Source organism: Choloepus didactylus (genome assembly GCF_015220235.1).
Source record: "Choloepus didactylus isolate mChoDid1 chromosome 25 unlocalized genomic scaffold, mChoDid1.pri SUPER_25_unloc1, whole genome shotgun sequence".
Classification (NCBI taxonomy): domain Eukaryota; kingdom Metazoa; phylum Chordata; class Mammalia; order Pilosa; family Megalonychidae; genus Choloepus; species Choloepus didactylus.
In genome coordinates this window covers 7056987-7080912 of record NW_023637606.1, presented here as the reverse complement: position 1 = coordinate 7080912, position 23926 = coordinate 7056987, and the positions used below count along the sequence as shown (strand labels likewise).

Here is a 23926-nt window from a genome sequence, read left to right as displayed (position 1 = left end):
TTATAGAGTTGTATGGAGAAAGGAAGAATTATGAAAGTATTGCTGAAATGTAGAAATTGGCAAATAAATTGGTGTTCATCCCCCAGGCAATACCATGCATCTGTTAAGCCAGACTATAACTAGTGGTGTGTGCCCTTTTGAGAGACATAAAATACACTGTTATAGTTAAGGAGAATGTTTGAGGTGATGTGTATAGTAAAATTTACCACTTAGGAAAATTTACAAGAAAACTAAGAACACGTAAATCAATTCTAACATTATAGAAACTATCAGGTAAATGTACCAGGCACATTAATGACATTGGTTGTCTTAAAGAGAAAGATTCAAGTAAAAGGGATAATGCAGGGATAAAAGGAAAGTAAAATGTAATTCACAACATTTTATATCTCTATAGCATTTGAAGCAAACATTTTAAAACTTTTGTAAGATGGTGACTTGGTGTTAATGATTCTAATAAGGTAAAATTAATAAAACATTTGCTAAGTTCCCGACATTTCCCTAGGGAAGTGTTTCTTAATTCTAGAGGTACTTAGAATCACCAATGGCCTCCAGTGTACAGCTTCTGATTTTGTTGGTTCTAGACTATAGCCTGGGCTTCTGTATATTTTAACAGAACCTTGTGTATTTATAAAGATCTACCAGAATACAGAACCTCTGCACTGAGTACTCTCTATATTTTATTTTACTTTATTTCTTTTAGCAATCCTCTAATGTAGGTTCAATTATTACATACATATAAATGTCAGCTGGTTAAATACACTTGCCTTTAACATAGAATCAAGTTTTGGGGTTCTATGTGTTTCTTGTGATTTTGAAGAAACAGCATGGATTACAACACAATATTTGGTTCAGATGTCAAGACTGATGACATGTACACACACACACACAAACACACATATACACACAAGGGTATATGGAAAGTTTATTATATTGGTAAGGTGGCTCTTTGAGTAGATCATGCTTGTCTCTAAGTCTGATTTGAATATGGCTTGAGAGGGCAAGATACGTTGTGCTTCCTTTGTTGTTAGTTGTCAAGACCAGGTTCAGAGTCCTCATACTAGGAGTAGAGTATCTCATCACCAGAAAACAGCATCCAGGTGAGACTAAAATGTTTTGCTGGTAGTCAAAGATCCAAAAACTTGAATCAGACTCCTTGTTACATAGCTCATATAAGGTATTCATAAATTGTCCAATACCAGAAGGATTTATTTCAGGAGAATAAAATACATTGATTGTGTTTTTATGCCCTTTAATTAGACCATTTTTTCTTAAAAACTCAAGAATATTTCTTATCCCTTATGTTTCCTCAGTTGAGGGAACAATCATTTAATTGTATTCATGCATTTTATTCAGTTCAATGTCCATGATCCTAGAGCCTCCATAGTGGGTGTCTAGGGAAACAAGTGAAAATCAAATAAATAAATGAAAAAGGGTCCAAAGAAGAATGGGTTTGTAACAAACTGAAGAGTACTACTGAAGGTACCAAGATGCTTTGTACTTTAATTACTTGAATCTGAAATGAAGACACTTGGGTGCCTGTATACTATTTCCTTATAAAATAAACCTGTTTTCTTTCCTAAACATGCTTCAACTTCATGAAATCACAGAATTTAACTGGTGTCTAAAGAGGCCTCCTCTTAAGTGTTTTCAGCTGACTCAGAGATACAAGCCCTCCTATTAGGGCTCCTTTTGTCCGCGTACCTTGTCACTATGCTCGGGAACCTACTTATAATGACTCTCAGCTCTGACTCCCACCTCCACACCCCATGTACTTCTTCCTCTTCAACCTGTCCTTAGCTGACATTGGTTTCACATATACCACAGTCCCAAAGATGCTTTTGGATATCCACAATCACTGAGGAGTCATCTCCTATAAAGGCTGCCAAATACAGTTGTTCTATTTTAGTCTTTTTGGATGTTTGGGAGTCTGATTCTGACTGTGATGGCCTATGACAGGTTTGTGGCAATCTGTCACCCCCTCTGCTATCCAGTTATCATGAACCCCCAGCTGTGTGGCCTGGTTGTTGTACTGTCTTCTATCATCAGCCTTTTGGACTCACAGGTGCACTGCTTAATGATGTCATACCTAATGTTCTGTTCACATGTGCAAATCACTCATTTCTTCTGTGACCCTTCTCAACTCCTCAAACATGTCTGTTTTGATACTTCCTTCAGTAAAATATTATTATATTTTATTGTTGTCATCTTTGATGGTGTTCCAGTCTCATTGATCATTTTATCTTATACTCAAATAGTTTCATTAATGCTGAGAGTACCATCTTCAGGTGGGAAGTATAAAGCCTTTACCACCTGTGGCTCTCACCTGTCCATTGTTTGCTTATTTTATGGAATAGGCCTGGGAGTGTACCTGAGTTCAGCTTACTGACATTCACCCAGGAAAAGTGTGGTTTCCTAAGTGATGTATATCCTTCTCATCCCCATGCTGAATCCCTACATCTCCAGCCTGAGGAACAGGGACATCAAGGGGGCCCAGGAGAATCCTCAAGGGAACACCTCCATTCAAATTAGGGTGAGGTTTTTGTAAAATGGCAGCCTCCCTCACACTGTGATAGGTACAACAGAACAATAATGACTCAGACAAGTCCAGATGGAAAGGAAGACAGACTATTAATTGGGGCTTACATGGGTTCCTCGCCCTGGCAGTGGGAGGAGCAATTCTTTGCTATGATGGTCTGCACTGACCAGAGGAGAGGGCAATGTTTTATAAATTTAGAACAATGGGAGATGTGTTTGAGGTACTGGTGCAGTGTGGTTGGCTGTGCATATTCAAATCAGGGATTACAAGTTGGCCTATTAAGCTTCTACAACATTTCATGTTTTCCTCCCTGGCATAAATTTTGATGGTGTTCCTGTTTATCTTACTGGGCATAGCTTCTGACAACAGTGCTGTTCTCCATAAGCTAAGACTTACTGTTTTACAGATAAGGGAACTTCTGTTCTCTAGGGTCCATGGGAAAGGTTGAGTTGGGGCATAATGTAAAAGTTCATGCATGTTCCCATCCACCACATTCCTCCATTCTTACAATCATTCTGCCACCTCTTCTGCATAAGTCCCTGAAGATGGGAATGAGAGGATAAAAGTTTACAGCTGGTGGTATTAAAAATAAGATCAATACTATAATATGAATAGCAACAAGATAGACAAACAATACAGAGAAGACACTAGCAAGAAGGGTATAAATCTAATGTAAGGGTAAATATGTGAGCCATGAAGACATAAGAATCAATAAATCCCAATTTTAAAATATTATTAATAGAAGCCTGCACTTGTGCTCAAGTATCAGTAACATTGTATTGATTATCTGGTATATAAGTGCAACAAGCAGCGCTAACCAATGTACAAGCACCACCTTTGGAAGTGGTAAGCATATCTAAAGCCATGAAATTTTGCAAAACAACCTTTCCCATCTGTTTGGCTTCTTCAGTTAAAAGACTTATACTGTATTTGCTATCCTTATGTGCAAGATCAGTGAAATTACCTAAAGCTGTTACTCATTTTAGGCCATCTAAAACTTCAGCACCAGAGAGAAAAATATTAAATGTATCCTTCTTACTGTGCCAGAGAGCATTTTATTCTCAGGCCTAAAAGATTTTGTGACATGGAAAGATATGGGCGTTCATTTTCACAAAATTTTATGAATACTCCTTGGCAAAAGGATGCCTTAATATATATTTGCTTGTCCAATTGTAAGGGAGGTATGGCCAAAAGTTTGTTTCATGTAACTAACCAGAATCTGGGGAAGCAATTATGCTCTGGCTTGTTTAGAGTTGTGTTTTCCTGTCCACTCATTCTGTCTTATTGTGATGATTTTACATTCCAATGTGGACAGCCATTTCAGGTGTCAGTGCATAGCTAAATCAGAAGCATTATGTCTTCCAATACACAAGGGATTTCTGGTGGTTATGATGTCATATTCAGCAACTAACTAGGTTAAGCCATCCCAAACAGATGTCATGGATGGCTGAGTCTTGTTCAGATGTTCTATGACAATAGAAATAACATGTTGAAAAGGGAGAGAATAGTTATAGAGAGAATTAGAATTAGTCAGTTGCCACATTGGGGGACATGATTGATTGACAGCTATTACCCAACTAATTGAGTTAACTAAAGAAACTGGAAAAATATTCCAAGGGAGGTCACATCTACTTGAAGCTGGTTTGTATTTGCATACCCAATAGTCAGTCTGGTTGTGGAATGGTACCATGGCCACAATCCAAACAAGGAATACAGATGAATTTAGATGAAGCCTGGAAAGAAGCTTAGGGGCTCAAACACAAATGTTTAGTGTGTACCCAAAATGGGAAGATCTCCTGTGAGCAAAATTATCATAGAACTTTCTCCTATAGGGCCTAGGATATCTGCCACTAATGGGCTGTTTTTATGCTTCCAATACCATACATGCTGTCCCTCCACAGGAGAAAATATTAATGCTAATTGCATCCTTTTAATTTATAGCCACATTACTCTGGCAATTGTAGCTCCAGGAGGTATGTTCTTTGTGCAGTTGTTGTATCACAGCATTGCTGGTCTCCTGGAAAAGAGGATGATGGGCTTAAATACTCTATCAGTCACCTGCATAGCACACTCAGGTACTGTGAAACAGAGCTAATTGGGAGGTACAGTCTATTGAAAATCCAGTGAAATCAAGCCATTTACATCTGGCAGAGTCATAGATGTCATCAGTAACAGCATGTACCCATCTACTTCTGGAGCTTGTCCAGGTTATGTGGCTGAAACCTTTTAGTTTAGGGATCACAGGAAAGGCTCTAGCAAATAACTTAAATGGGGAGAGAACATGTGCTGTATTTGGAGCTTAGTTTAAATATGCCAGCATGTTAGTTAAAACAGAGGACTTTTTTTCACATTTTTTCCAGGGTTATCTGTTATCAGATAGAATATGATTTGTATACTTGTCTTGCTTCATTTTAAAGTCTCTTTTCTTTGTTGAAGATGAAGCTCTGACTTGTGGCTGACTGCAAGAACTTTCAGAGAAGCATCAGAGTAAAAGAAGGTAACTGCCAATGAAATTTGATTGTTGCATGACATATAATTTCATTAAAATAATTAAAACCATGTCTAGCAGCACTATATTCTCTAATACTATGCACAGCCATAACAGAAGATCAGAAAAGCTCTTTTAATTTCTATAACATTTTCTAAATATTTATTATACAACTTACAACATACCAAGGGAACTGAACTATTTTTAGTACTTCATCTTTACAGGGTGAAAGACTAAATTTTTTTGTGATTCTCAAAGGATACCCTAGACAATCTTAGAGAGTTTGAAATAAAAGACATTCTTTAGGATTAGGGTTTGACCTTCAGATAAATATCTTTTTAACCAGGAAGTTAATGTCTTTTTGAAACAGTAGTATACAATCTGTTAAAAAGAATTAATGTCACATATAGATATTGTTCCCTAAAAAAAGAAAACATTGATTTAATACATGAAGGTATTTCACCTTTACAGTTTTGTCAAATCCTTTAGGGACATATTAGCATTATGGATATTCCCACTACTATAGGGCACAAGCTTCACAATCAATCTTTATTATTAAATCAGAGTATTTGAAAGGGATTCCTAATTCTTTGCCATTTTCTACCCTGTGGCTGATCCTTTATGCCCATTCTTTTTATGGAATCACAAGACTTGGGACATATTAGGCATACAGTTTCTAAGCCACTTGCTTTTTGGTTTCCAGGAGGAGAAGTTTTTCCCACATCAATTAATTCCCCAGAAGAGTATTCTGTTACAAATATAGTTTCATTTACTGCTCAAACAGGGCTGATAAAGGGATTTTGAACTGGTCTGACAATTTGCACTTTTGCCAATTCTTCAATTGCATTGTTATTTCCTGATGCCCTCTCAGGGTTTCCAGATTTTTGAAGCCCACTCTTTTTTTTTAGTTAAGATAGCTCTAACATTTGGCAGAGTCTTTTTTTATGACCTCCTAATTTTAAAAAGTGACAAGCTAGCACTTCTATATCATCATATGTTTTATCTAATTTCTCTAAAACACCTGCTACTAAAGCAGAGGTGGAAGTTCACATATTTCTAATTGTAACTCTTCCTCAAACTTGCAGATTTCTTTCTTGAGACTGCTGAAGCTGACCATACTGCACATAACAATGGCCAGCTGACTGCAGCAGCAGTACATCTGCTCTCTTTACTAAGTTTCATAATCTTTTATTCTTGTAACATGTGCTCTATTCCCTCAGGCATTTTCAAGGAATCCCTGACTCATGCAGAGGTCCTCAATAGTAAAGCGAGAGGGTGAACTCTCCCCCAAATTAAAGAAGCAGGTCACACTGGAGTTACCCCACAGTGGATTCCCCATCCTAGCTCATGCTTCAGTCTGCCATATTCAGCTGACTATGCCAATTGTTCCAAGTAAGGTAAGGGGCTGTGTTAAAAGCCTTCCACCAAACCAAGGGGTGTGATAGACCAAAGGATGAGTCATATAAATCCAGATTGGTGAATAAGAGCATTTATTGGAGGCTTACGTTCATTCTTCACCCTCAGCAGCAAGAGGAAAGACAGCAATTCTTTGCTGTGATAGCCCACACTGACTAGAGGACAGAGGAATATTTTATAAGATCTGAAGAAAGGGAGGTGGGGTTGAGGCACTGGTGCAGTGTGGTTGGCTGTGTGTGCATTCAAATTAAGAATTTCAAGTTAGTCTATTAAGCTTCTGCAACACTTCTTCTGGACAAAACTTCTGGTTGTGCTGCTGCTTATCTTATTGGGAATAGCTTCTGACAATATTGCTGTTTTACTCAAGCTAAGATATACTGTTTTACTGATAGGGGAACATATGTTCTTTAGGGTCCATGGGAAAGGGAAGAGTTGAGAGATAATGCAAAACTTCATGTATGTTACAACACCTACCTCAATAACAGTGTCTACTCTTTAGGTTTGTGGATAAGAAAGCACAGAAAAACAAATATCTGGATATTAAATTATGCCTCCTTGGTAATGGAATTTTTCAGAGCTCTCAGGCTTTTATTTTTCCTTCACATCTCATATTTGAACACAGCTCCTTTGGCACATCTTTGCAGTTGTAATAGCATGCCTGTGAGTAACACATGTTATTTAATATTCAAGACCTTAATTTGTTAATTTGTAGTCATATTTAGTTACCTGGAATCACTTTAGGATTTACAAATAATGTATGCACATGATAAATCCCCATCAAATATAGATATCTTCATTGTGATGACATGCTCTAAGGATCATTCCATTCAAATAAATTATTTTAACTTAACCTATGTTGTAACCTGGAGAGCTTTCAACCCATTGTAATTTGTTTATACAATTGGAAGAACAGTACAAAGCAGGACAAGAATGCCTTGTGTTTCCATACTCAAAATCTAGCAAAATGAATGCAGACATGTATCCCATATCTGCTCTGAGTATGATGAATAAGTTATCCATTATCTCACAAGAAAATGTGAAAAAGTTGTCATCCTTACTTCCAATATTTGTCTTCCTCTTTTCCACTAGATCTTCTATACAAATGTCTAAGAATTGCTATGAGAAGAAATGTGTGGTTTGTTTGCTTTTATTATTAGGGTCATTCACAGGGATGTATTCTACACCGTCTCATAATAGATGCAAGGATTACAGCTATCATATAATGCATGTATTTTGAAAAGTTATATGAATAACAAAGGAATAAAAATATGGATCAGAATTCCTCAACTGGATATCAAAATAGTTCAAAAATACTGTAGTAGTCTTTCTGTTTCCACAAAGATATGCATTGTGTGATTGGGAATTGTGAAAATCAAAAAGCACATCTCTCTTTTTGCTATATATGTGTTGGGTTGAATTGTGTACTACAGTTTGGACATGTTTTTGGTCTTGGTCCACATTCTGGTGGATCTACTGTAAGTATCTTCTATATGTAACTTCATTTAAGGTATGACCCTCCTGAATCAACCATAATGATTTATTGATTTTTGAACTTCTTTCCATATTTCAAGCTTCTTTTCTAAACAAAATGAAAGTAAAATGGAGATAAAATCCATAGGGAGCAGCCAGAGCTGGATGTCAGTGGAACTCAGAGGGGTAAGGAGAATACACTGCCAAGTTCATTGCCTTTTGATGGAAAATCCAAGGAAAAACAATGGCTGTCAGCAAACAACTCAAGAGGAAGCAAACCTTATAGCCTTCTGAGCCAATAAAGACCAACAGAAAAATCAACACATTGTATGGTATTGTAGTAGCTAGAAAAATAAAATGCTATATAAACCTAAACTGTTTGGGCTTTCCATAACATTGTTTACACTAAGCTTTGGCAGGAACACAAAATGTGATGCCTTCTACTACATATAGAACCAGCATTCTAAAATGTCTCAAAGCATAGCCTCTCTGTCTTCAGTCCATCCATACACACATGGCAGTAGATCTTTTGTTCTCTAAATTCTTACTCTCTGTGCCATATTGGATGTATCATGTCCCCCAAAATGTCATGTACTTTGATGCAATCATGTGGGGGCAGATATGTTAATGTTGATTAGGTTGGAATCCTTTGATTGAGTGTTTACATGGAGATTTGACTTAATCAACTGTGAGGGAAATGTTTGATTGGATTATTTCCTTGGAGATATGGACCCAGCCCATACAAGGTGGGTATTGATTTAATTGCTGGAGCCCCATATAAAAACTCACAAATAGAAGGACATCAGAGCAGCTGAAATTGACATTTTGGAGAGCAGATAAGAGAGACATTTTTGAAATGCCCTTTGAAAGTAGACTTTTGCTAGTCCAGAGTTTGCCTGGGAGAAACAAAGAGAACACTCCCAGATGCCTAGAGAGAAACATCCTGGAAGAAAGCCATTTTTAAACACAAAATGTGAGCAAGCAGATGCCAGCCACATACTCTGAGCTAAAAGAGCCTTTCTAGATGCCAATGGCCTTTCTTCAGTGAAGGTAACTGTATTAGTTAGGGTTCTCTAGGGAAACAGAATAAATGAGAGATATCTATGAATATAAGATTTATAAAAGTGACTCACAAAACTGTGGGTGTGCATGAGTCCAAATTCCATAGGGCAGTCAGCAAACTGGCAACCCCAATGAAGATGTTCAATGAACTCCTCAGGAAATGAACTGGCAACTTTGATGAACTCCTCAGGAAATGCACTGGGATCTTTGATGAACATGTTTGATGATCTCCTCAGGAAACAAACTGGCAACTTCAATGAACTCCTCAGCAAATGCTTCACTGGTCAGCCAAAGAAGAAGTGAAGGTCCTCTATATATCTCACTTCAACTGATTGGATTAAATCCAGCCAACTGCATTCTCTCATTGTGGAAGACACGCCGTTCATTGAGTCATCAGTCACAGCTGCAGACAGTTGACTGATGATTTAATAAACTAGCCTGTTGGTTTATTAACAAGCCACAAACATCCTTACAGCAATGGTTAGGCCAGTGCTTGCTTGACCAGACAGCTGCGTACTATCACCTGGCCAAGTTGATACATGAACGTAAACATCACAGTCCACCCCTTGTCAACTTGGCAGTTATACACATCACCTAAAACCATAATTTATCTCTAAGTAGAGAACAATAAAAGACATATACTTCACCTAACAATACTCTGCTGTGCAGCATATAACTGGAAATGCACTGAATCTCTCCAGAATAGGGTGCAACTCCTTGGGTGACATTAACTCTTAAAATTGACTACCTTTAGCATAAATAGAGCAAAATTAACAGTATAGCTTATGCCATAGGATAAGGGGATAAGACAGAGAAGAAAGCAAAGATATTTGCTTTACAGACAAATACAAACATACTCATAACAAAACAAGGAGGATATATTCATGCCATCATAGTCTTCATTTCTATAACTGGTCATGTGGCAGTAGCTCATATTTATCATTACCTTCTTCCACCACCCATTTCATGTTCCCTTTATCCTCAGCAAGCACTTCAGCTGGCCATGGTTCTTTGCCTGGTGGAGTGACCCAAACCTTCATTCTTGAAGTTTCTTGACCATTGGTGTTCTTCCTGGATTGGGTTGTGCAGTTTTCCATTGACTTTAATCACAGGGCATGGTAGTATCAAGGGACACCCCAGGAAATCTCCTGTATTCCAGGAAAACTTTTCTTTACTTCCATTGTGTAGTTGCAGTGCTATTTCCCCTTGATAGTCAGGATCAGTCACCCCAACCAGTACAGTAATCCCCTTCCTTGCCTGTTGATTCAGAGGCATAAGAAGCTCAAAGTGACCAGGTGTCAGTCTTAACTTCCAGTTCAATTTGATTATTGTGTTTCTTGACAGAAGCTCTCCTCCTTTTGGAACAAAGACCTGTAGACCAGCAGAGTGTAAGCTTGCAGGGATAGGAAGCAAAAATTTTCCTAGTGGATCACTAGGAGTGATAATGAGTGGTGCCACTCCTGTTTCCACCCCTTGATTCCTGGACCCATGAATTCTGGCTATGGGAGAAACAGCACCATAGAGTGGACACTTATTCAGAGCATACACAGCCCCCTGGAGAACACTGCCCCAGCCCTGCAAGGTATTGCCACCTAGTTGGCACTATAACTGAGTCTTCAACAGGCCATTCCACTGTTCTATCAGCTCAGCTGCCTCTGAATGATGGGGAACATGGTAAGACCAGAGAATTCCATGAGCATGTGCCCATTCTCTCACTTCATTTGCTGTGAGGGGGGTTCCTTGGTCAGAAGCAATGCTGTGTGGAATACCATGATGGTGGATAAGGCATTCTGTAAGTCCATGGATGGTAGATTTGGAAAAAGCATGTCATGTTTGCCTTTCCTGCAAGGTTTGGGTCACTCCACCAGGCACATCTGGAGTATGTGTCTATTACAGTAAGAACAAATTGCTGCCCCTTCCATGATGGAAGTGTTCCAATATAATCAACTTGCCACCAGGTAGCAGGCTGATCACCTTGAGGAATGGTGCCATATCGGGGACTGAGTGTGGGTCTCTGCTGCTGTCAGATTGGTCACTCCAGCAGTGGCTGTAGCCAGGTCAGCCCTGGTGAATGGAAGTCCATGTTGTTGAGCTCATGCATAACCTCCATCCCTACCACCATGACCACTTTGTTCATGAGCCCATTGGGCAATGGCAGGAGTTGCTGGGGAAAGAGGCTGATTGGTATCCACAAAATGGGTCATTTCATCCACTTGCTTATTAAAATCTTCTGTGGCTGATGTCACCCTCTGGTGAGCATTCACGTGGGACACAAATATCTTCATGTTTTTTGCCCACACAGAAATGTACCATTTCCCCAGGCTACTTTGTCACAAATCTTCCAATCATGTTCCTTCCAAGTCCCTGACCATCCAGCCAAACCATTAGCACCAGCCCATGAATCAGTATACAGATGCACCTCTGGCCAGTTCTCCTTCCAAGCAAAGTGAAGAACCAGGTGCACAGCCCAAATTTCTGCCCACTTGGAGGACTTCCCCTCACCACTGTCCTTCAGCGACCTCCCAGAAAGGGACTGCAGTGCTGCAGCTGTCCACTTTTGGGTGGTGCCTGCATATCATGCAGAACCATCTGTAAACAAGGCCGAAGTTTTCTCATCCTCAGTCAACTGATTGTAAGGAACTCCCCAAGATGCCATAGCTATGGGCTGGGAAAGAGAAGGTAAGGTGGAAGGAGTGGGGTCCATGGATATTTGGGCCACTTCCTCATGTAACTTGTACCTTCAGGACCCACTCAAGCTCTATCTTGTATATACCATCTCCATTTTATGATGGAGTGCTGATGTGCACACCCAACTTTATGGCTTTGTGGGTCAGACAACACCCAGCTAATAATAGGTAACTCATGTATCATGGTAACTTGATGGTCCATGGTTAAGCATTCTGTCTCTACTAAGGCCCAGTGGCAGGCCAACAGCTGTTTCTGAAATGGAGAGTAGTTATCTGCAGAGGATAGTAAAGCTTTACTCCCAAATCCTAAGGGCCTGAGTTGTGATTCTCCTATAGGAGCCTGCCAAAGGCTCCAAACAGCATGTCTATTTGCCACAGACACTTCCAGCGTCATTGGGTCAGCTGGTCATATGATCCAAGCAGAAAAGCAGCTTGCATAGGAGCCTGGACCTGTCACAGAGCCTCATCATTTTCCTGGTCCCCACTCAAAACTAGAAGCTTTTCTGGTCACTTGGTAAATGGGCTGGAGTAGCACACCCAAATGAGGAATATGTTGTCTCCAAAATCCAAAGAGGCCAACTAAGAATTGTGCCTCTTTTTTTGGTCATATGGGGGGCCAGATGCAACAGCTTATCCTTTACCTTAGAAGGAATATCTTGACAGGCCCCATACCACTGGAACCTTGAAATTTTGCTGAGGTGGAAGCCCCATATTATTTCTGTTGGATTTTTCTCCCATCCTCTGCCATGCAAATACCTTACCAGCAAATCTAGAATAGTTGCTACTTCTTTCTCACTAGGTCCAATCAACATGATATCATCAACATAATGGACCAGTGTGATGTCTTGAGGGAGGGAAAAATGATCAAGATCCCTGCAGACAATATTATGACATAGGGCTGGAGAGTTGATATAACCCTGAGGTAGCACAGTGAATGTAAATTGCTGGTCTTGCCAGCTGAATGCAAACTGTTTCTGGTGGTCCTTACTAACAGCAATTGAGTAAAAAGCACTTGCCAGAACAATAGCTTCATAGCAGGTAACAGGGGATATGTTGATTTCCTCAAGCAATGATACCACATCTGGAACAGCAGCTGCAATTGGGATCACCACCTGGTTAAGCTTACGATAATTCATTGTCATCCTCCAAGACCATCTCTTTTCTGCACAGCCCAAATAGGAAAGTTGAATGGAGATGTGGTGGGAATCACCACCCCTGCATTCTTCAAGTCCTTAAGAGTGGCATTAATCTCTTCAATCCCTCTAGGAATCCAGTATTTCTTCTGGTTTCCTATTTTGCTAGACAGAGACAGTTCTAGTGGCTTCTACTTGGCCTTTCCCATCATAATAGCCCTCACTCCATGAGTCAGGGAACCAATGTGAGGATTCTGCCAGTTGCTGAGTATCTCTATTCCAATTATGCATTCTGACACTGGGGAAATAACCACAGAATGGGTCCAAGAACCCACTGGATCCACTGTGAGATGGACCTGAACTAAAACTCCATTGATCACCTGACCTCCATAAGCCCCAAATCTGACTCGTGGACCAGAGTGACATTTTGGGTCTCCTGGAATTAATGTTGTGCCAGTTTGAATGTATTGTGTCCCCCAAATGTCATTGTCTTTGTAGTTTTGTGGGGCAGATGTTTTGGTGATGGTTGGATTTGCTTGGAATGTGCCCCACCCAGCTGTGGGTAATGATTTTGATGAGATGTTCCCATGGAGGTGTGGCCCCGCCCATTCAGGGTGGGCCTTGATTAGTGGAGCCATATAAATGAGCTGACTCAGAGAGAGGGAACTAAGTGAGTGCAGCTGGGAGTGATGTTTTGAAGAGGAGCAAGCTTGCTAGAGAGGAACATCCTGGGAGAAAGCCATTTTGAGGCTGGAGTTTCGGAGCAGACACCAGCTGCCTTCCTAGCTAACAGAGGTTTTCCGGATGCCATTGGCCGTCCTCCGGTGAAGGTACCTGATTGCTGAGGTATTACCTTGGACGCTTTGTGGCCTTAAGACTGTAACTGTGTAGTGAAATAAACCCCCATTTTATAAAAGCCTATCCATCTCTGGTGTTTTGCATTCTGCAGCATTAGCAAACTAGGACAGATTTTGGTACCAAGAGTGGGGTGCTTTTGCTGTTGAGTTTGCAAATACCAAACATGTTGGAACGGCTTTTTAAATGGATAAGGGGAAGTTTCTGGAAGAATTGTGAGGAGCTTGATAGAAAAGGCCAAAACTGCTTTAAAGAGACTGTTTGTGTAAATATGGGCTCTAAAGATACTTTTGATCAGGCCTTGAACAGAAATGATGAATATGTTGTAAACTGGAAGAAAGGCGATCCTTGTTTTAAAGTGGCACAGAATTTGGCAAAATTGACTCCTGGTGTCAGATGGAAGGAAGAATTTGGAAGCAACAACCTGGAATACTTAGCTGAGGAGATCTCCAGACTACGTGTGGAGGATGTATCCTGGCTTCTCCTTGCAACTTATAGTAAAATGCGAGCGGAAAGAGATAAACTTAGAACTGAACTCTTGGGTTCAAAGAGACCAGAAGCTGATCCCTTGGAAAATTATGAGCTTCCAGGGGGTGGAATCCCTGAAGCTATAGCCCAACATGAGGATGTAATCAAACACGGAACCCAGCCACCATTTCAGTACAAGCCAAGATTGGAGATAGAATTATCCAGAAAGGATTTGTGGAAAGTCCTATTGTCTGATGGCTTTGATCCCTGTGTGCTTCATGCAAAACCAACAGAATTTTCGCAAGATCTTTATAGACAGAGCCATTGCCAGTCTGGACTGGAGGAGACAGACTAGGAACAAATTGAAGGAAAAATTTCTTCAAAGACAGAGCCATGGAGGTTGATGTCTGGAGTCAAGAGGTTTAGGGCTGGGAGAGTGGAGCAGCCCACATGCATGGAAAGGGTGAGTTTGCCCTGAGGGTCGAGGGCGGGCTTTCTGCCTCGATGCTCTGGAAGAGTTTTGCCACCTCAGGTCCCAAAGAGGGTGGAGCACATTCCCAGGGAACTGGGGAGAGCCTGGCTGCCACCACACTGTTCTGAAGGGGTTGAGCGTGTGCTCCGGAGATGGAAAGGAATCCAGGAGCTGCCCTGATGTTTGAGGAGGGTGGGGCTGACAGGGTGGTCTCCCCAATGTGTGGATATGTTGGAGCACTCACCCAAATATTTGGAGAGGAAACAGCTGCCAAAAAGGCCCTTGGGAAGGGTTAGGCTCCTGCTCTCTCAAGCCCCAAGGATGCAACGTTGTTCTGTTAATGACTCTCAGACTTTGAAATCTAATGGAGTTTGTCCTGTGGGTTTTAGGAACTGTTTTGCTCCTGTTAACCCTGTTTTCCTTACTGTTTCTCCTTATGGCAATGGAAAGGTTTATCCTATGAACATCTCTCCTTTGCATATTGGGAGCACATAACTTTTTCTAAGTTCACAGATCCACAGCTAAAGAAAAATTATGTCTTAGGACTGGCCATGCCTATGATTGATTTTGATGGGATCTTGTACTTAACTTTTGTTACTGAAATGATTTAAGTTTTTCTGATATTGTGATGGAATGAATGTATTTTGTATTTGGAAAGATAATGTCATTTTGGGGTCCAGGGGGTGGAATGTGCCAGTTTGAATGTATTGTGTCCCCCAAATGTCATTGTCTTTGTAGTTTTGTGGGGCAGACGTTTGGGGATGGTTGGATTTGCTTGGAATGTGCCCCACCCAGCTGTGGGTAATGATTTTGATGAGATGTTCCCATGGAGGTGTGGCCCCACCCATTCAGGGTGGGCCTTGATCAGTGGAGCCATATAAATGAGCTGACTCAGAGAGAGGGAACTAAGTGAGTGCAGCTGGGAGTGATGTTTTGAAGAGGAGCAAGCTTACTAGAGAGGAACATCCTGGGAGAAAGCCGTTTCGAGGCCGGAGTTTCGGAGCAGACACCAGCTGCCTTCCTAGCTAACAGAGGTTTTCCAGATGCCATTGGCCGTCCTCCGGTGAAGGTACCTGTTTGCTGAGGTGTTACCTTGGATGCTTTGTGGCCTTAAGACTGTAACCGTGTAGTGAAATAAACCCCCGTTATATAAAAGCCTATCCATCTCTGCTGTTTTGCATTCTGCAGCATTAGGAAACCAGGACAAATGCCAATTCTGAACCATGTCTAATAATCCATGAAATATCTGATCATTTCCTTTTCCCCAGTGGACAGTTACCCTGGTAAAAGGCCATAGTTCCCCTGGGGAAGGCTGGGAGGAAGATCAACACTATAAATTTTTGGCAGTGTAACAGGATCTTTCCCCAAGAGTACCCAGCCTTCCCTTCATTCAAGGGGCTCTGGATCTGTAAATTGTCTCAAGTCTTGGAACTGATTAAGGGGCCATGACTCTCTGTTTCTGTAATTCAAGGGAGACTTCTGTTCACTTGACCAAGAATTCTTCTGCCTATATAGTTCAAACAAGAATTTAGTTGATTGCCCATCTATTTTACTACTTGGTACTCCATGATCTAGCCAATGCCATAAGTCTTTGGGAGTCATATTATTAAGATTGCTGCTTTGAGCCTGTTTTCCATTATGGTAGCCATGCCCACCTTGTCTGTGGTAATTAACTGCAGCCACTTGGCTTCTGCCAACTCAGGACCCAATTATCCCCATTGTGTTTAAGGATTCCAGCTCAGTGACAGCAGTTCCTACAGTAATATCTGACTTACAGAGAAGGGTGATTACAGAGCTCTTCAGGGATGATGGAGCTATTCTCACCAATTTATTCTTCACAGTCCTAGTAAAAGGTGTGTCCTCTGGACATTCCAGGGGTGTGTGAGCAGGTCTTCCATGATAAAGCCACTCTAACATTCCAATCTCTCTAAGCCTTTGAATCCCCTCCTCCACATTATACCAGGGGAGTTCTGGCATTTCCACCTCCAGTAATGCCGGCCACCTTTTGATCCATGTTTCAGCCAATGACTCAGACTGTTAACACCTTAAGCTACAACACTGAATGCAGAGTCTCTGCTTAGTGGGCCCATATCAGTAAATTCATCCTGATCCAACCTTATAGTCCTTCCACCATTAGCCTACACCATTAATATCCATCCCCACACATATTCCCCTGGTTTCTGTCTGTATAAGTTGGAAAACTCATACAGTTCTTTTGGAGTATAGCATACTTCCTCAAGGGTCACACATTGTACCTCACTCTTTGGAGCCTGTTTGGACTTTAGTCTAGTTTAGGCCTTGAAGCAAAGACTAGTGGTAGCGGTGGGTCATGAAAAGCGTTAGAATTATCCCTCAAGCCATTTACCTCAGGACATTCTGTTGCATTTTCATCTCTTAAAACAGGATTAATCTCTCCAGACAGAGGCATGAGGGCTGCTTCCTCAGAGGAGGTGATTAAAGGATTAGCAGATACTGAAGTGTTAACCTCTTTAGGTGGAGGTTGGATGGCAGGCTCCTTAGGGCAGACTGGAGGTGGGGAATCTGCTTCCTCAGGACAGCCCTCTACAGGTAAATCTAACAATGACTTTGCAGAATCCAGGGTTCCAATGTCCTCACTGCCATTATTATCAATCCATATGTCCCCATCCCAAGTTTCCAGATCCCATTCTTTTCCAATCTTTAACAGCAGACACCTTGAGAGGTTGAGATTTTCATTTATGTTGTAAATCTGCTACTTACCCAATGAGAGTCTACATCTGGTTTTCAGAAACCTCAAGTCTGTGGGCACAGGAAATAAGATTGTCTTTCAGGGCACACATAGAAACTTTTACATCTGTCATATGGCATTTAAGTTTTAAATTTGAAGCCTTTAGCTCATCCCTTTCTCTTACAACTTTATCCAATGTATCTAAGAGCAGCCAGCCGACATCATTATACCTCTTAATTCTGCAAAACTTTGTGAAGGTGTCAAAAACAGTCACCCAGGGCCTTGCTTCATTCTAGAGTATAATTAGGAGAATCAAATGGTGTTATTTTGTGTCTCTCCTTTGCCAACCCATGCCATGGACTGTCAATGCCCTCTTGATTATTGGAAATGGAGTCATTAGTGCCTTTGAATCTAATCAGAGTAGAAAACAAATTGTAAAAGCCCATTTTAAGATATGTTTCTCAAGATCCACTCCTGGTACCAAGTTGTATTAGTTAGGGTTCTCTAGGGCAGCAGAATAAATGAGAGATATCTATGAATATAAGATTTATAAAAGTGACTCACAAAACTGTGGGTATGCATGAGTACAAATTCCATAGGGCACTCAGCAATCTGGCAACCCCAATGAAGATATTCAATGAACTCCTCAGGAAATGAACTGGGATCTTCAATGAACATGTTCAATGAACTCCTCAGGAAATGAGCTGGTGGCTTTTACAAACTCCTCAGGAATTGCTCTGCTGGTCAGCTGAAGAATAAATGAAGGTCCTCTATCTGTCTTGCTTTAAAGTCTTCAACTGATTGGATTAAATCCAGCCAACTGCATTCTTATTGTGGAAGACATGCCCTTCATTGAGCCATCAGTCACAGGTGCAGTGAATGGACTGATGATTTAATAAACCAGCCTGTTGGTTTATTAACCAGCCATCAATGTCCTCACAGCAATGGTTAGGTCACTGCTTGCTTGACCAGACAGCTAGGTGTTATCACCTGGCCAAGTTGACACATGAACCTAACCCTCATGGTACCCTACTGTTGATGCCTTTGTTTGGACATTTTCATGGCCATAAGACTGTAATTTGTAAACAAATAAACCCCCCTTAAAAACCCAATCCATTTCTGGTGTTTTACAATACTGGCAGCATTAGCAAACTGGAACATTCTCAAACCTTCATCTACACACTGTAAATGGAATCATTTTATTCACATCAATTTTAATTCAGTACCCATACTTAAGTTCTCTTCTAGACTGTAACTGACAAACCAGTCACTGAGTTTCTCACTAGGAATATTTACTAACAACTTTTAAACTAATATCAGTCCAAACCACATTTTATTAAAGAATTTGAGATTTGTGAATATGAAATTCTAAAGAAAATACATTCTGAATAACAGTAGTAAGAATTTTATTTAAGCAGAAATGAGAGTCCTTGGGGTTATTTGATGAATTTGGGAATGGAATGACTACAGCTTGTCTGATGTTGATGGAATGACTCTGAGTTAACAGGGTTGTACTTTTAAGTGCATGGAAAAAGCATCATATTGAGGTCTACAGTGGAAAAACTACAGGAGTCATGCATGTGCCTGTTCCTACCCAGGGCTTTCTTTCCCTGTACATGATGTTGATATGAACAGGGGATTATGTTATAAAGCAGATGTACATCTCTAGAGTCTTGTTTTGTTTTCAAGACTAATGTTCTGATAGCTTGTGAGGTCTGTGAGGTGGGCAGGCAGCATCTACAATTTTCCCAATATCCCCTGTCTCCTTTTGTTCATGCACTTTCTTGAATCTTTCTCCTCAAGTATGAGAAGTACCTTGTGACTCATCTCCAATAATTACAATATGGTAAAAGTTCTGGGATGTTAATTCTGAGGCTAGGGTCCTAAAAGAATAAAAAACAATCTTAATTTCATGTTGCTGGCAAACCATTGCTTTCTTGCTTGTGTGCTCTAATGGAAGCATGTGGCTGTGTTGTGAGTTCCCCCTGGAGAATCCAGGTAGGAAAGAACCTCAGAAATCATCTTCCCAATAGCCCAGGATAAACTAAATCATGATACAAGTCATGTGAGTAAGATTGGAAGAATACCCTCCAAGGAGAATTATATGAGTGTAACCCTGTTTCATGCATTGTAGCTTTGGAGTTCCCTGAAATATTAAAGCAAAGTGGCAAGATATTAAGTATGCCATATTAATTGTTTTGTAATATGTCAATATGTATCAGTAAGAAAGAAGAATTAGAAATGGATGGTCATTTAATTTAGTAAAATTATAAATCTCAACAAATAAAATCCCAAACCATATCAAAGGCATGTAGAAAGCAAAATAAGAAGTTATCCTTAGAGACAAAATTTTAAATGAAAAAATATAAAAAGTATTACATGGCTGATATTGTACACCTATTTCTTCCTAAATTATCTGAAAATTCACTGACTTTCCAGATATAAATGCCATAGATTGATTCTTTAAATTAGAGTGTAAATTTTATATTAATATCCCAGCTACTTGGAAGTCAGATCTGGAGTAAGTGCCAGCTTCCTCTTGAGAGCAGGCCCAGATCTATCAAGGACATTGACCTTTCTCTTTCTCCTGTTCCATTAAAACTAAGAAGTGTCCAGAGATATTGATACATAGCCCCATTTGGTTAATTATCCACTCTGTGAATTGAGCTCTTAGGCTATCCAACAACAACAAAAAAATGATCTGTGTTCTAAAGCATTAGAGATAGCTTGTTCTGGTAAGGAGGCTACACTGGTATCCTCTTCTCTCAGATTGTCATGTGCTTCAGGAGGACCATGCCTAAATCTGTCTTCCTGCTAGCCCTGAGGTCAGAGCCACAGCATTTTCTCTCACCCAGCAGAGTAATGGCATCTCACACATACATTCATCAGACAGGCCTCAGCAGGGATGAGATGAATCTAAATGAAAGTCATGGAAGACATTTGGTTTAGAGTTGCCTATTGGGAATACTGTTTCCTCATCATTGGTACAAGGGTAACCATTAACATAGCCTCATGGGAGGGCCCTCAAATGTACTGTCTCAGCTCTGAGACCTATGGAGTTTATGTTCTTGGTTCTAGTGGGGATTTCAGAAGTCCCATTTATAATTTTGCTTTCCGCCCCCTCTGATCATATCTTCAATAAAAACTGTCAACACCATGGCAGGAAATGCATACCCCCAAACTGGACCATGTGCATTTCAAATGATCACAAAGGCAGTGATGAGTAGAGGGTGTGCCAGTTGGATTCCTTTGTGTACCCCAGGAAAGATTATATTATTTGGATCTACTCTGCTGTGTACAAACTTAGTGTTGGTGGGATCTTCTGATTAGGTTGTGGTCATGGAGATATGACCCACCCAATTGTGGGTGGGACCTTTCAATTAGATTATTTCTATGGAAATATAACCCCCACCCCTTCAAGGTAGGTCTTAATTAGTTTACTGGCATCCTATATGAGAGAATAAAAGGCAGAGAAATTTTGAGGAGAGCCCAGTGAAGTGCTTAGGGAGAAAATGCCCAGAGATATTTGGGAGACAGCCATTGAAACCATACATTTGGAGTTGCTATGCTAAGAGACAAAGCCCAAAGTTTGTTCCAGAGAAGCTAAGTGAGAACCCACAGATCTCTAAAAAGAAGTCCACTGATATCAGAAGCTGAAAGCAATGCAACCTTGGGGCAAAGGACAAGCAGATGCCAGCCAAGTGTCTTACAGACTAACAGAGGTGTTCCAGATGTCATCAGCCTTTCCTCAGTGAAGGTATCCTCTTGTTGATGCCTTAGTTTGGACACTTTTATGGCCTTAGAACTATACATTTGTAACCTAATAAATCCCCTTTATAAAAGCCAATCCATTTCTGGCATTATGCATACTGACAGCTTTAGAAAACCAGAACACAGGGGGATAAAAGTAGCTATATCATGACCCATATTGAGGTGAGCTAAGTGGTGAGCCCCAGGTGGTGAGCTAAGTGATCCATGTAACATGTTTCATTTTTTTCTTCATAATCATTTGTGATGAAGAGGAACACAGTTTATCCTTATTTTACAGATAAACAATTACATAGTCTTTCAATTTATTTTACACCAGGTCCTGGAGTAAAAATGATGAATCCAGGTATGAATCTGGAAAGTGAGTCTCTAGACACTTGTCAACCCAACTGCATTTCACTTCCCTGATCATTCCATGATGGTGCTTGGAGGGAAAGGACTAAATCTCACTCATTTCTGATTCCTCGGAGAATAAACAGTGGTTGACACAGTATAAGCAATGAAACAAAAATCTATTGTGTACTGATTAACTTCTTTACTCCACAGAAACAAGGGAGAAACAATATGGCTTCCATGCACTGGGTGCCTTCCTGCCTGTATGTTCATCCCTTCCAAGGATGTCCCATAGTACTAGAGACAGGATTGAGAAATGAGGATGTGTGTTTCTATGGAATTAATTTTTTAGAGGGCTCTTATTTTCTCTTTTATATGACCTCTGATATCAAACATTGGATGAATTTCTAAAAATTAAAATGGAAAAATAGAAGGTAGGAAGCAAAAAATAATTTCAATTTTTTCTTGTGGATTGAGATACAATGTAGGGTATAATTCCATGCCATGCTCAAATTTCTTGAGATAATACAGGCTTCACACTGCACTATAATAAAAAATAAGGGTGATTAAATATTGCATTCACCAATAATCCTGTTATTCCAATATTGATTTGCCTCTCAATTCCAACTATGATTTTTTTTAAAGTGTCAAAACTCCAGGGAGTCTCAAATATGGGTGTCAGATATTTCTTTGTTCTCCCAACCAGATCTGGGTGTATTCTTTTCACATCTGCTTTAAACTCAGATGAGCAAATGGAAGCAGAACCATGGATTCTCCCCCTTGGGAATTTGTAATTATATCTGTGAATTTGCTGAATAAACAAGTGGTTTACAGGAATCTTAGACATGGACATTTTGGATTGTAGGGTTTCTATGAGTCCTTATTAATTATAAACCTAGTTTGCAAATCCAATATTTGGAATAGTATTCTCTAGTAAAAATGGGGTTCCATGTGGAACAATCATGCAATAATTTTTTCTAGGTTGCTTCTGGGGTATTTCTGATATGATAACATAAGGGAAAGCATTTGATTGTGTATGATTTTTCTGTTGGAAAAACATATTAGGCAATTAATAATAAGACAAATTATCCACTGATTGTTGAAACTCATACATTTACCTATCATGCATATATCCTATAGAAAGTCTCAGTTATATGAATGGAGAGAGGCTCAGGAATTTTCATAGGATTGTTGAAATAATAAATTGACAAAAAAATGAAGTTCATGCCCCAGCAATATTATACATCAATTAAACTAAAATTCACTCAGATATGTACTTTACAGAGAATCCAAAACTACAATATTATCACAAACTATGATGTTTGGAGGTAGTATAAGTAGCATGATACTATTTATTTAAGTTTTCAAGAAAACTCTTTATGGGTCCCTGAATCAATATGAAATTTATGGAAACATTGTCAGGTACATATCTATTCTGCATTGCTAATGCAAAACACTAGAAATGGATTGGCTTTTATAAAAGGGGGTTTATTTGGTTACACAGTTAGTCTTAAGGCCATAATGTGTCCAAGCCAAGGCATCAACAATCAGGTACCTTCACTGAAGGATGACCATTGGCATCTGGAAAACCTCTGTTAGCTGGGAGGGCACAGACTGGTATCTCCTTGCTCCTAGGTTGCATTTCAAAATGGCATTCTCCAGAATGTAGCTCTTGGGGCATTTGTCCTGTCTTAGTTTCTGTGAAACAAGTCTGCTTTCACTGGCCATCTCCAAAATGTCTGTCTCGGCTGTACCTCCTCCTTCTGTCTGTGAACACTTTTATAGGAATCCAGTGATACAGTTAAGACCCACCCTGAATGGGTGGGGTAACACCACCATGGAACTGATCCAATCAAACTTCTCATCAAAATTGGATTGAGTCACATCTCCATGGAGACACTCAATCAAAGGATTCCAACCTAATCAACACTAATATATTGGCCCCCACAAGATTGCATGAAAGAACATGTCATTTTGGGGGATATAATATATCCTGTCACATTCCACCCTGGACCACAAAATGACATGATCTTTCCATATACAAAATACATTCATCCCATCACAATATCACACACACTTAAACCATTTCCATAACCATAGTTAAATACAAGATCCCATCAAAATCAGTTACAGGCATGGTTTATCCTACAGCAGAATTCCCCTCCGGCTCTGGACCTCTGAGACCTAGAACAAGTTATCTGCTTCCAATATAAAAAGGAAGGGCAGTCATAGGATAAACACTCTCACTGCCATGAGGAGAAACAGTAAGGAAAACAGGGTTTAAGGGACCAAACAATTCCTAAAACCTGCAGAGCAAACTTCCTTAAATATCCAAGTCTGAGAGTCATTTATACAATAATGTTTTATCCTTGGGGATTGAGAGAATGGCAGTCCAACCCTTTCCAAGGGCTTTTATGGAACCCTTTTCTCTCCAAATGCTGGAATGAGTGCTCTAATATATCCACACTTTGGGAGAACAACTTATTCTTGGTCCCACCCTCCTCAAACATTGGGGTGTCACCCAGACTCTG

At 40.2% G+C, this 23926-nt stretch overlaps 1 pseudogene; it reads left to right on the top strand.

The window, feature by feature from the left end:
- Nucleotides 1–1766: 1766 nt before the first annotated feature.
- LOC119525321 lies at nucleotides 1767–2545 on the top strand (annotated as a pseudogene).
- The last annotated feature ends 21381 nt before the right edge of the window (nucleotides 2546–23926 follow it).